Raw genomic sequence first — 14,892 nt, 5'->3', positions numbered from 1 at the left:
CAAAATGACCAGAATTCCTCCACAGATTTATTAATGAACTGCCACAGCAACCTCTTCAGCATTTTATTGCTGTGGGAGTGGAGCAGAGAAGTATCTAACTATTCATAATGATTTCACCATCCATTGAGACTTCAGGAGGATCCCAATAGATCCAGTGAATGAAGTAATCATCTTATATCTGACTATGGAGACATAGCCAGATGCTTCCTTGACCCTTCCCCAGCTTTCCACCACCCACAGAATGGCTGTTGAGGAGTCACCATGTTTGGGAGGTCTAGCTGAAGGGTAGGTCAGCTTATAAAACTATTACACTGTGTTGTGACATACAGGATTTCAGCTTCTAGGTATCTAACAGACTCATTTTAAAGCAAATTTACACTATTGGTAAAGAGAAGGATGTTCAAAAGTCTTGAACTGTTGACCACTGACCTAGAACCCAGAAACACTAACAATCAGATCAGGTTTATAAAGTTTATTTAGAATAACAGTACCAGTTACCCGTTTTGAAAAGAAAGATAAATACTTAAAATACAAGTATTTTGTAAATACTTACAAAATATGTTGATGAGTAGTTTCTTGGAAACCCATCAGACATCACACACAATGCTTCAAAAGTGTTAGGGACATGTTGTTCTGGGGACCATGCCTATTCAATTCAAAGCAATGATATTTAAAGATGCTTCCCCAGCTGCTACAATCTTGATGATCTTGTGTTAATGCATCAGAAATCTTTATGCTGGGTTCTCTATGAATATTGATTTATTTAAGCATATGTGCCAAGCTTTTCAGGATGGATGTTCCTGTCACTCTCCAGCTAGTGAGTGAATTTTGTTTTACTGAGTTGCCTGTTTTGAGCTGTCACAATGATTCAGCCTTAAAAAAGAATCTAGAATTTTGGCTGTCTTGAAATTTGATACAATAACACAGGTCTATATTCTCTTTAACTTTAGTATAGTTGTGTTTTTTTACTTATGGACTACTAAAAATAGACAATGCAAAGCCTTTGTCAATTTCTGTACTCATGAACAGATCAGTAGATCAGATTTTTGTCTCATACAGATAAGTAGTACAGTGGTCTAAGTACAAAGCAAATCAACAAAATGACCAATATAGCTAATGGAGTAGTAACCTACGGTGTACTGTGTAAGATCAGGTCAATCTTATTTTTAACAAAGTGAAAACAAAAGGAAAAGCACACCCCAGTCTTAAATTAGAATGATATACACAAGTACAAATTGACAAATATACTCTTTTTATATATACTTTTATAAAGCAAAGCAACATTTTTTTCTTTGTGTGTAAAGAACAACAATATCAACTGCCTAGATCTGCCTACTAAACTACTTTCCCCCTCTCTTCTCTGATGTACTATGCAAATAATTACTTTATGAGATACACATAGAGATCAAAGCTTTTCTATACTCAGGCAACTATTCATTTAACAATTAGGTCAGTCTAAGACAGCAGCATTTCCTGCATTACAAGAAATCAAACAAAGCAGACATGCTTGATTTAAAATAGTTCATCATCCTATCTTATTACTCTTAAAATGTCACCCGTTAGCCGATATCACTAATGAACTAGTGGGTAGGTTGAATGGTTATCACAGAATCTAGGTTTCCAAACCCAGTGTCATGGATAAGTGCATTTAGGCATGCAAAATTAGTAAAGACATGTAAATGCATTTTCACAGATAGATTATTTTAGCATGGATCTTTTTTTTTTTTCAGATGCAAAAAAAAGAGAGAAACACTGACAGCAATTTCAAGATCAGGAATCTAGGGATCAAAATTCTCAGACATTGTCACTGTGAGTCTTCTTACATCTTCTGTAACAAACAAAAATGCACTCTGGCGCCCTAGAGATGGTTTGATCTACAGATGAATACATGCCTCTACTTACCATGCTAAGGATAATTATGGGAGTTGCAGTCATGAACATAGGAAGAGCAGCAGGCTATCTATTCTTGTTCTATAATAATATTGCACTCACTGACCTATGACTGTTTTCTTCTCTTGGTCAGGGTTGGAAGGCTTCTCTCAGAAAACAAAAAATGAAGTGAGAGTTTTTTTTAAAAAGGGGGGTGTTTGTACAAGCTGCAGTTTAGAGGAAAATCGCAAATGCCACTAGTTTCAGTGTGAATAGGTCATTTTACTAGCCTGGATGATTTATATTTATTTTAACCCAGTTGTTGAAATAAGAAGAAAACTAGTCTGTCCCACTAACCCAATGTAGCTTATTTTGCTTTTAAAAAAAAGTCATACACTTTGGACATGTGTTTGTAGTGGGTTTTGCTGTTTGAACAAGATTTCATCCACTCTGGTCTTCATCTCATGACCCAGAAGATTCTACATTGGGCTGGAATTCTTATTACTCATCCTAAATTTCCACTATTATTTCCGAGTCTTCAAATGGCATTCTTGGGCATTGGAGCATGAACATCCTGGCATAGTCTACACAAATTCCTGCTCTCGGCCTTCACTTTATTGTCACCCTCCTCCCAACCACACTGGCCAACACCAGAAAGCTACCATATAAATTTTACACAACATCCTAGTGTGACAGTGCATTGGGGTGGTAGTGGTGTCTCCCAAGGTGTAGCCAGAGGAGAATGTTTGATATAATCAGACAACCCCTACAATGAGGATCAACTGTCATATGGCAGCACTAAAGGTAATCTGCCAAGAGTTCTCTCAAGCAAGGGATCAACCTTGCTTACTTATATGCCTAGCAATCAAATCCTGATACCTTAGGAAAAGTGGCTTAGTAGGATTGGCTATGTGGACATGTGAGCAACAACCAGCTCCCTTACATGCATTTCCACCATTAATGATTTTGATAGTATTGACTGGAATTCTGTTTGTATAATTTCCACTTTTACTGGGTTGCAAAATTCAAAAGAGCAAAGGAGGCAGGTACTTCACTGGTCTCACCTTTAAAAGAAGACTTTTCGTTCAAAACAGAAAGTGCTGGCTTTCTGGGGGGACCTTGGAAATAAATGTTTGCAAATTTTGCTTTTTCGTCAGGACAGCCAATTTTACAAGCCACTCTTCCCATTGTGCTTTCAAATCTGGGGACTTCTCATAAGGTTAGTACGGAAGAAATAGGATGTTTTGATGCAGAAGCCTTCTTTTCCATATGAAAACCACAAAGAATGAAGAATCTGTCTTCTTTTGTTCCTGGTGTTGTGCCTGTAGCTTTTAAAATGCCTGCTGCCACCAGATTGCTGCTGTGACTTATGTCAGTATAATTTCACCAGTGTAAGTATCCAAGAGAATCACAATCATTGTTTAAGCCTTCCCCAGATGTATGAAATGGTTTCTCAAACAGAAGCAGGGTAATGGCTCTTTCAGCACTTCACTGGCAGTTACAGACTTTTTGGTTCCCAGGGTAAGAGTCATCCATTACACTCCAGGTGTGCTGACCCATGCAATTTATCCATATGTGGGAAGGTCAACAGCATAATTTGTGGTATTGTAAAATGTGTTGTTACTTTTTAAAAAAATATATATGTATGGATCTTCATAAAGGCACATTTAAAAAAAAAACCTAACTTATTCTTGATTTTATTCTTGTCAACATTACTTCAGTACCTGGCATGAGAGAAACCAATCAGTGGTACAAAAGTCTCAGCATCTATATCTTTGATACAAAACACAACATGAACTAGCACATAAGATTTCATGGGGAGCCACATGATTCATAACAATTTTCAGCTCCCAGTCATGGGACAAATGTTAATCCTCAGCACCCCAGAATTTATCAGTGTTTTGTTAGAAGAAATATGGTGACATGGGGATAAAATGATATAATCTAGTGGATAGCAATCTTTGGAAGTAGAAAAGCACAGGTCTGTACACTCATGAGAATTATTAATCTGGATCTCTCTCTCTCTCTCTCTGTCTCATACTCTCTCACGTTCTTTGGAGGGTTACCCTTTCAATTCAAACAGTACACACTTGTGGGGAAAAAGAAACACTATTTATATGAAAAATGTATTTTCCCCGATCTTGACATCAAAGCATTCAAATAAAAGAACTGATAATTCTGCAGTGGATAATTATGCAGAAAGTGTAAATGTTTGCTGAGTTTAGGGTTAATAATCTCATCCTGCATCTATGTAACAAATAGCATATGGGGAAAGGGCATGAAACACTTAGGAAAGATTTTTACTTCAAAGGTGTGTTTTGTTACACAAAAGATAAAGGAGGGGGAATACTATTTGAAAGGTTAAATCCAAAGAAGAATAAAGTGTTTCTAGGTATGTTGCTGCAAAGGTCAAGCTTTTAAGCAAAGGTTTACTTACTCCTTGGTCTGTATCAAAAACAAACAGAATTTCAGGCTGCAGATAAGAATACAGGAACATGATTAGAGAAATCAAGAGCTAGGAACAAGAGGAAAATTCTGGAGTGTACAGAAGATCCATCCAGTTTGTTCAGACTGCAACAAGTGTAGCGATGGTGACAACTTTACAAAAATAATTTTAAAAAGTCTGACAAGCCAACTGCATGAATTGCTATCAGTTTTCCTTAAGGAGCCACATTATTTATTTACATGGCTTAATTGTAGGACTGAGCATTGGAACCGACAGGTCACATGTAGCCCCTGGACCTCTACCTTTGTGCCCCCAAAGCTCTTATGCAAAGCTCCCACCACCTCCCATTAAAAAAAAATTGTGTGGTTTCCAGCCTATTCATGTCTGAAAACCATGCAAAAACATATGAAAACATCCCCATTCAAGGAAGTGGGCTGACAATGAGATTGTTACCTTAAATCAAATATTTTATATTGATGATGAGTTTTTCTCTGTTTCAATTTTGCAAAAGCAGTTTAAATTACCTCTACCAGTTAAATGGCAACATCTACAGTTAAAACATTCGTTACAATCCAGATTTGGTCCTGAAGCTTTAAATGTATCCAAAGGCGCATTACAGATGCGCCGATAGTGCGTGGTAGGGTTGCCTCGGTGTGTATTAGAGTTAGGAAGGGGCGTTCCTTCCGGACGCCCCTCACCCTAATACAGACTGAGTCTGTACAAAATGGCGGCGACCTAGGTACACAGCGCCGCCATTATGATGTCACAAACGCGCCGCCTCCAAACGAGGCGGCGCGGACGTGATATCCTTGTGCCGCGCGAGGGCTGTTAGAGTGCCCTTTACGCGGTGCAAGAAGGAGCTCTGAAACGGAGCTCCTTCTGGAGTTTGCGTTGCTGGCATAGCCTTCAGGCCCCTTTCTCCTCCTCCCCACTGCCGCGGGGTGTCCTTGGGGCTTGAAGCCCCAAGGACACCCCTTTCCAGGTCGCAGGGAAGCGGCCTTTTACCGCTTCCCTGTGGCCTGGAAAGCAGCGGATCGGGGCCTCAGTGGCTGCCGCTCTGGCCACTGAGGCCCCGATCCAGCAGGGAAAGGGGCGGGTGCAGGCCGTCCCAAACGGGCAATCTGTAACCCGCCAAAGTTCCTTTAGTATTAGGGCTCCATAAGTCAGAAACAACCTGAAGGTACACAACAACAACAAAATAGCCAGCCCACATTTTCATACCTTATTATGCCCACAGGAAAGGATACAAATTGTAAATAAATAAATAAACAACCAAATAAATAAATGGGACTATTAGTTTTACAATAGTTTACAATAATTTTACAACAGTTGCTCACAAAGTAGGATCACCAAATAATTATTAACAGTAATTAAAATATGTGAAGTTGAAGGCTTTCATGGTCGACATCAATAGATTTTTGTGGGGTTTTCAGGCTATGTGGCCATGTTCTAGGAACAAACTTTTCTAGAACATAGCCACATAAACTGAAAACCCCACAAAAAAACTATAGTAATTAAAATAGATTAAACACATGACTGAAACTAGGGATGGAAATATGCTTTGTTGTATTTATGTTTTTCTATAGAAATTCTACACACACACAGAGCCCAAATCAGGATTGGAATGGAGCATATCTTGCCCCAGAAGCCCATCCATTTGTGAGGGTTGTAGTGAGCTTCAAAGCTGAATACATTTGAAAATCTATAAAATTAAAAAATGCATACATTTGTAGTCTTTAGTCAGTGAAAAAATGCATATATGATATTCATAATGAGATATAATTGTACCCCAAAATACATACAAATATTAGTGCAGGAAGAAAAACATGCTTCATAACGCCACATGAAACTGGAACAGAGTGGGAATGCTGCTGGGATACTGTGATGAAAAGGAGAACGACATATTTCATTTTGCCTTCCCAAAGGCAAACTATCAGGGATGTCATAGTTTCTTCTTAAATTCTAAATAAAATGCTCTTCATGGCTTATTAAGTTTATGAGGGATGCAGTGTCCATCTGGGTCTAGGAACTTAAACTCTGTGAGGTCAAAGGCTTTCATGGCTGGAATCTTCATCTCCATGGCTCCAAATGGTAAAAGTGTCATCTACATATCAGAACCATGTTGTGGGCTTTTTTTTTTTTTTTTGGGTGTTGTTTCCAGGACTTGCTTTTCAAAGTGTCTCATGTAAATGTTTGTTATCATGTGGCTCAGACGCCTACCCATTGCTACCCCATCTCTCTGTTCGTAGAATCCATTGTCCCACTGGAAGTAGCTTGTATTGAGGCCATGTTCGAACAGGGCTGTGATGTCTTCTGGAAAAATTTGCCTATGATATACACAAATTCATACTGCTAGTTGGTATAAAACAACAAGGAAAATGTCATGATGAAGTGAATTTTAAGACAATTACAATTTCCATTCATAATTACCGTACTCAATATACTTTAGTAGTTGTCATAATCTTTTTTTTCCTCTTGGCCCATGATTCTTCAGAGTAAATTAGTCTTTGTAAAATGAGCAGGTGGTTGGTGTCATTTTTCTTAAGTTCCTCGATAGATTTCCACCGAGAAGATAAACTACAAAAATGAACATAGTCATTTTAAAGAGTACTGACAACCCCGTCCCAGCTCACAATAGGCTTTCAATGCTGATAATAGTAAAAACAGAAATATTTGCCCTTAAAATCATTTTCCATTGATGAAACTAGCAAGCATGTTTTCTGGGCATCATGCCAGCCTCTTCATTCAAGTTTAAAGCTCCGGGGCCTTCTTGCTCAAAAGGTATAAAACTTACAAAGCAAAGAAACCTCAACCCACGAGCAGCTCTGATTTACAGTGAAATAAATTCACAGTAACACCATTAAAAGCAACAGTAGTGTAACTTGGAGGAGGCCATGTAAGAAGATCTATTTAGTTGCTTTAGTTTCAGTCTGCCAAGATTGTGATTCATTAGTCAAGCTGTCTTCATCTACTTGGACTGATTATGTAATATACTCAAAGCCACGGAAAGCAAGACCTTCGCCACTGTCCCAGAGCAGTAAAGTTTTCCTTGTGATATTTTTTTTCTCAATGGGGGGGGGGGGGGGTAAATCGTGAAGCTAATTTGTGACTATTTTTATGTTAATTAACAGTTGGCCCTCCATATCAATGGATTTATTCTCTACACATTCAAGGATCCATGGTTTGAAAATATTTAAAGATGTATAAATTCCAAAAAGCAAATCTCGTTTTTGCCATTTTATATAAGGGACATCATTTTATTATCGATTGTACTTAAAGCAACTTGAACATCCATGGATTTTGGTATCCACGGTCCTGGAACCAAATCCCAGTGGATATCAAGGGCCCACCGTATTTATGAATGTGATGAAGGATCTTGGTGGTGGTGGTGGGGTTAGGCTACAATAATTTTTAGGCCACAGTATACATCGCAAGGGAGAATGATGTTTTGGATCTTGATGGACAGAAATCTGACTTCACAGGGGATATATCACCTTGAACACTTTAGCTGGTACGTATATATAGCTTCCTTCCAGTGGCAAGCAAGTCAAAACTAAGAAAAAAATGCAACGGGACAAAAATAACATAAAAATATTACAACTCTTTCTCTTCTTCCCTACCTGCTCTATAAATGTTGGTTCTTCCACATATGAATCTCTCCTGCCCTCAACCTTAGTAAGACTGCTAAATGTATAAAAGCATGCATAGATAAAACAGGAATATGTCCCCCCCCATTTTTCATAATATAACAACGGGGACAACCACTACAGATAAATGGTGGGAGATTCAGGGAAGACATAGTTCTGCTGTGGAACTCATTGCCACAAGATGTAGTGATAGATGCCAACCTGAATCACTTTTTAAAAGGTTTGGAAAAAATTGATGAAGGATGGGGCCTTCAGTGGGTAGTAAAGATGGGTATATGTCACTTTTAGGACCAGAGGTGTTACTCTTCTACTTATCAAGTGCTTAGATTTGTTGGATGGAGGAAACAGTTGCATTTCTGTCTTCTGGGATGCTTCCCATAGGCAACTGATTAGCCACTGTGTGAGCAGAATGCAGGGAAATAGACCTTTAGTTTGATTCAACATGGCTTTTCTGAGGTTCTTATATATAGATAGTAATCCTGTAATACATATATAGAAGTAAGACCCATGGAATTCAGTGAGGCATATCAATTACTGAAATCCTGTGTTCATTGTTGGGTGCCCTCAAGTCATTTCCAACTTATGGTGTCCCTATCACAGGGTTTTCTTGGCAAGATTACTGAACTCCAAATTACATGCAGAGCTTATGGCTAGTCTTCTCTTCAAGTTTCTTCCATTCATAGAGGGTGATCTGGTGTCTGGGAAATAAAACAAATTTTATTGTTGTTTTTATTTTGAAGTAACATGAAAGTTCTCTTCCAGAGCCTCAGAAGCCATACAGAAATAGCCAAGATAGTGCTGGTTTTGAGGGGTCTTTGGTTCAAGTGTGTTCTTACGTTGATGGCCCTCCACAGACTTACCTCATAGCAGTAGCCCTTGAAGAATATGTTTGATTTTACCCCTACTGATGTTTTTAAGTTTGGTTTTATAATATGCTGCCGTTTGTCTAATCAATGATGTATCCACACTACAGAAATAAAGCTGCTGGACACTACTTTAACTGCCATGACTCTATCCTAGAGAATCCTGGGATTTGTAGTTTGGTGAGACACCAGCACTCCCTGATGGAGCAGGCTGACCTACATCAAACTAAAAATCCCAGGATCCCACAGGATGGAACCATGGCAGTCAAAGTGATGTCAAACAGCTTCATTTCTGCAGTGTGAAAGACCTGCTATTTAAATGTTACTGTTTTATAGATACTATGAATGGAGTCTCTGCATCTGCAGCACATGCAAGTTTGAATTCCCTTCACATACTAATTCGAATTCACTTCACAGCTCTCTGAGACTCTGGGTGAGGAAATGTAAATGAAAAGAGATAAGAAAATCTTCCTGAGATAGGCCACACTCACAGACCACAAGCTCTGTGTTATCTTAGCTTACCTAAGTCTTGACTGGACTAGTATTCTGCAAAACAAAATATTAGTTTGATAAGTGACCAGAGTTCAAATGGCAATGAACTGAGCGTGTTCATTTAAACTAAATACAAAGTCTAGATTCGTGCTGGGGATATGTGCTGAAAATTGAGAGCTATTCTCCTTGGGCAATTTCTACCTTCCAGTACAGAACTATTTATTTATGAAGAACTGACCTGATCTTCTGTCAACTAAGATAACAGAGTTGTATCCAATTTTCATGGCTTTTCCCTCTCTTTGAGGAGTGAATGACCATCCCTTTTCATTTCTTGGTGGCAAGACAATGCTCATTTGAAGAGCATGAAAGCTTTAGGGACTCAATATGACTTAGTCAAGGGTGTTAATTTATCCACACTGTCACAGAAAGTACTCTGTGCATAAAATACAGCTGTCTAACAGGTTAGACGTATTTCAGTTTTGAATGGATGGAACTGTCTGCTTTATTTTTGCCTTCATTTTTTTTAAAAAAAAATCATGTTCTTTACATCCCATTTATTTTAAAATATGACATTTGGCTTTTTTTTAAAAAAAATCAGGAACAAGCATATTGAAATTCTCACCCATCTGTACTGACCAAGTTTAGAAAATACCACTGTTTCAAGCAGAAAGGGCTCACATAGTTTATCTACCATACAGCTGTCTGAGATGAGAGGCCTATTGAAAAATAGAGGTGACAGTTCTAATTCAGGACCATGATTGTGAACAAATGCACAGGGATTCATACCCAGACTTTTAAAAGCTAAGAACTCTGCTTGAATTGTCAAATCTGTCAGTTTCACTTTCACCCAAATTTGAACTGTTAATATATCAAGTTCATTTACTGAGTATATAAGGAAATTTGAAAAGTTCTTGTTAGGAAAAAAACTGAACAAAATGATCACTTAGGCTGATGTCACAAAGCAGAAATAAAACAGTTTGATAACTTCCATGACTCAATGCTCTGAATTTCTGGGATGTGTAGTTTGGTGGGGCACCAGAGCTCTCTGATAGGAATGGCTAAATATCTCACAAAACTAAAAATCCCTGAATTCAATAGAATTGAGCCATGATAGTTAAAGTGGTGTCAAACTGTTTTATTTCTGCAGTGTAGAAGCTGCCTTAGTCTTAACTTAACCTAGATGCTCTTCCAGATTGGTTTAAAGAAGTGTACCTTATTGAAATATAGCTCCTTGGGTCCCCCCCCCCCATGTTTTGCATGTTGTCACCTCCTTAGACACTCATATCATTGTTTTCTGGGGTTGTTTCTAACATCATCTGGTATTTGTACTAGAGTTCTTTGAAACTTTAAAGAAATCAGGGTGTATTTTGCAGAGGTAGTTATATTTTCTTGTCTCTAAAGAAGAAAGAGCAGTGAAGGATATTTTTTGTCCTGTCATGTCTTGGAATTAAAAATCCATTTGAGGAGGGAAATAAAATGTAACAGGTGGGGTTGGGAATTGCCAGAAAATAGTCCCAGGAAAAGAAACACAGCTTACCCCCCAGAAAAATCCTTCAGCAACATATACCATGACCTCTCAACACATTTGCTCCATCTGAAGGAACTAAGAATTATTCTTTCTGTGTTTTAGCTATAACTGTAATTTCTGAAGAATTAAGGGGTTTGGGAGGGAGGGAGGTTGCTTACTGCGGGGAAGGGTGTGGGGAAAGAAACATTTTCACATCTATCTTGCCATCAGGCTGCCTTCCCTCTGATAATAATAACACCTAAGAACAATACTTGCATCAAGTTTGGAGGGTCAGAAGCAATCTCGACATTTTGAGAAAAGAAAACTTGCTAAACAAACTAAACTTGCATTAGAAATAAACAATAATAATAATAATAATAATAATAATTAATCATATATGGTTTTAGCCTGTAATCAGGCAAAAGTTTAAAAGGAGACTTTGTCCTGTGCAGACCGGCCTTAAAGGCCAGCTTGGGGGCAGAGTCTGGACATAGCGTCCACATGACACACACCCTGACTCTGCCCCCAGCGTGGCATGACACAACATGCCACTCCACATGATGCATGGAGTCATGGTTCTCCTCTGGGGCTGCATCCACATGTTGCAGTGCCAAAGGAATGCCGTAAAGCCCTGGTACCATGGCTATCGCACCCTTTGCAAGGTGCAAAAAAGAGCTACTTTTTGATGCTCCTTTTTGTGCCCTCCAAAGGCCAGATTGGGGCTGCAGTGTGCGGTTGCTGTGGCCCTGATCTGGCTGTAAAAGGGGTGGCTGGAAGGCGCGCCTTCAGGGCTGTCTGCACAGCCCCTATGGCTTTCTAAATGCTTCTCAGCCAGGATTAAAGGTGCTTTTTCATTCACTGCAGAGTCTTGGGACTCTTGTCATTTTAAATTTCCTGTGAGCTGAGTCATTTTGTGATGTGCTACATCAGGTTGTGTCAGTCACATCACCTTAGGCATGTACAAATGAAGAGATTTCAACTGAAGCAGAAAGTTTGGAAGGCTTTTAAAGCAAGTGGAAGATGTCAATGGCCTTGCTCCTGAAAAAAATGTGGAAACTAAGCCTGGATACCAGTTCCTTCCTGATTTTTATATAAACGTTTTTGATATTTAAAATAAGATACAAGCTGACAGATAGTGCAAAGATTTGTCTGCTCAAGTTGATTTTTTAATCTTAATAAGTAATCATTGACATCCTGTTATCCAGTTACAATGTCATAAACTAGGTTTAACACTGCACAAGTGTTACTTAATCACGTTTATGATTGTGGTGTCATTGCCACAATTATAAATGCCCCAGTTACCCATTTTAAAAACCAGTCAGCTGTCCTGAGTGGCAAAGATCTGTGGCACTGGTGAGTGGGGCACTGCAGAATAATGTGCCCAGACCCCTCCTGCCAGTGAGCAATAGTGCAAGAAACAAAACCAGGTATTATAGAGTCCTACTGCAATTCCTTTTTTTCACCATCACTCACTGGCAGTACTAGTCTGGGTATATCATCCTGCAGTGCCCCCCCCCCCCAAATTGCAGCTGATCTTTATTGCTTGGGACAGCTATCTGGATTTTAAGGAAAATTTCAGGATTTGAAGCAGGAGATGCAGCAGGAAGAGCTGGTGGCTAAATGCCAGTACTGCAGTGAAAACATTGTGAGTTTAACGCTGCAGGGCTCCAGGTTGACTCAGCCTTCCATCCTTTCATAGCTCAGTAAAATGAGTACCCAGCTTGTTGGGGGCAATTGGATAACACATTATAAAATGCATAGAGACGGCTTGGCACTAGAAAGTGGTATGGAAAAATAAGTGCTATGGCTATTGTTATGTCTTTGATGCAGGCTTTTAGCCTGGCATGTTACTAGATGAGTTAGGTAATGGTCCATCTAGATCAGTGGTTTAGAAATTTTGGTCCTCCAGATGTTTTGGATTTTAGCTCCCAGAATTTCTTACTGCTGGGAAAACTGGACAAAACATAGCTGAGTCCAGCAATCTCTGAAGCAAATCCTTGCTGTTCAAACTGGCCCTGCCCTCTCCTTAATTTTCTGTACCTTCACTCCTACAGAAGAGCTCCCTGTGGTTATGTCTGACATGGGAAAAGGGCACCTGGCTGTGTGGGTGCAGCCAGGTACCCCATTTCCTCATCAGACACAGCAATGGGGGTGTTCTCATTAGGAGTGTCAGCACAAAAAATCAAGGAGCATGTGCCAATGGGTTGGTTCAGGGACTGACCTCGGTGAGCACCATGCTATACTGGCCTGTCTATTCAGAACCATAGGCCTGTTACAGACTGCCAAAATAAAGCTGCTTCGGGTCTCTTTGGCGGTATGCTGTTTAAATGATGCATGCATCCTAAGAATCCGGAAGCTGCACCAAAGCTGCACTCCAGTGCTTAGGAATGGAATGTGGCTTTGGCACGACCTCCAGACTCTTAGGACCCATGCATCATTTAAATAGCATACCTCCAAAGAGACCTGAAGCAGCTTTATTTTGGCAGTCTGTAACAGGCCAAATAATGGAGGATAATGGAGCAGAGGACAGAATAGAGGAATTTCAGCTCAGAATAAGTAAAGAGATAGTAGAGGAATACCTTATTAATCTAAATGAATTTAAGTCTCCGGGACCAGATGAACTTCATCCAAGGGTATTAAAAGAACTGGCAAATGTAATATCGGAGCCATTGGCAATAATCTTTGAAAACTCCTGCAAAACAGGAGAGATCCCAGCAGACTGGCGGAGGGCAAACGTTGTCCCCATCTTCAAAAAGGGGAAAAAAGAGGATCCCAACAATTATCGTCCAGTTAGTCTGACATCAGTACTAGGAAAGATTCTGGAGCAGATCATTAAACAGAGAGTCTGTGAACATCTAGAAGGCAATGCCATAATCACAAAAAGTCAACATGGGTTTCAGAGAAACAAGTCATGCCAGACAAACCTAATCTCTTTCTTTGATAAAATTACCAGCTTGGTAGATGAAGGGAATGCTGTGGATATAGTATATCTTGATTTCAGTAAGGCCTTTGACAAAGTTCCCCATGACATTCTTGCAAACAAGCTTGTAAAATGTGGGCTAGACAAAGGAACTGTTAAATGGATCTGTAATTGGTTGACCGGACGAACCCAAAGGGTGCTCAACAATGGCTCCTTTTCATCCTGGAGAAAAGTGACCAGTGGGGTCCCACAGGGCTCTGTCCTGGGCCCAGTGCTAGTCAACATCTTTATCAATGACCTGGATGACAGAATTGGGAGCATACTTATCAAATTTGCAGATGATACCAAATTAGGGGGAATAGCTAATACCCCAGAGGACAGGATCAAGATTAAAAATGACCTGAATAGACTAGAAAGCTGGGCCAAAGCTAACAAAATGAAATTCAACACGGAGAAATGTAAGGTATTGCACTTAGGGCGGAAAAATAAAATGCACAGATATAGGATGGGTGACACCTGGCTGAATGAAACTACGTGTGAAAGGGATCTAGGAGTCCAAGTAGACCACAAGTTGAACATGAGTGAACAGTGTGATGCGGCAGCTAAAAAGGCCAATGCTATTTTAGGCTGCATCAATAGAAGTATAGTGTCTAGATCAAGAGAAGTAATAGTGCCACTGTATTCTGCTTTGGTCAGGCCCCACCTAGAATATTGTGTCCAGTTCTGGGTGCCACAATTCAGAAAGGACATTGAGAAACTGGAGCGTGTCCAAAGGAGGGCGACAAAAATGGTGAAAGGTCTGGAAACCATGCCCTATGAGGAACGACTTAGGGAGCTGGGGATGTTTAGCCTGGAGAAAAGAAGGTTAAGAGGTGATATGATCGCCCTGTTTAAATATTTGAAGGGATGTCATATTGAAGAGGGAGCAAGCTTGTTTTCTGCTGCTCCAGAGAACAGGACCCGGAACAATGGATGCAAGCTGCAGGAAAAGAGATTCCACCTGAACATTAGGAGGAACTTCCTGACAGTTAGGGCTGTTCGACAATGGAATGCACTCCCTCGGAGGGTGATAGAGTCTCCTTCCTTGGAGGTCTTTAAACAGAGGCTGGACGGCCATCTGTCAGGGATGCTTTGATTTGGATTTCCTG

The 14,892-nt window shown here is 39.8% G+C and overlaps 1 pseudogene; it reads left to right on the top strand.

Annotated features, from left to right (window-relative positions):
* Positions 1-3,352: 3,352 nt before the first annotated feature.
* Positions 3,353-3,501, top strand: LOC121932342 (annotated as a pseudogene).
* Positions 3,502-14,892: the final 11,391 nt, after the last annotated feature.

This window comes from Sceloporus undulatus, chromosome 5, assembly GCF_019175285.1.
Source record: "Sceloporus undulatus isolate JIND9_A2432 ecotype Alabama chromosome 5, SceUnd_v1.1, whole genome shotgun sequence".
Lineage (NCBI taxonomy): Eukaryota > Metazoa > Chordata > Lepidosauria > Squamata > Phrynosomatidae > Sceloporus > Sceloporus undulatus.
This window is presented reverse-complemented; position numbering and strand designations above follow the sequence as displayed.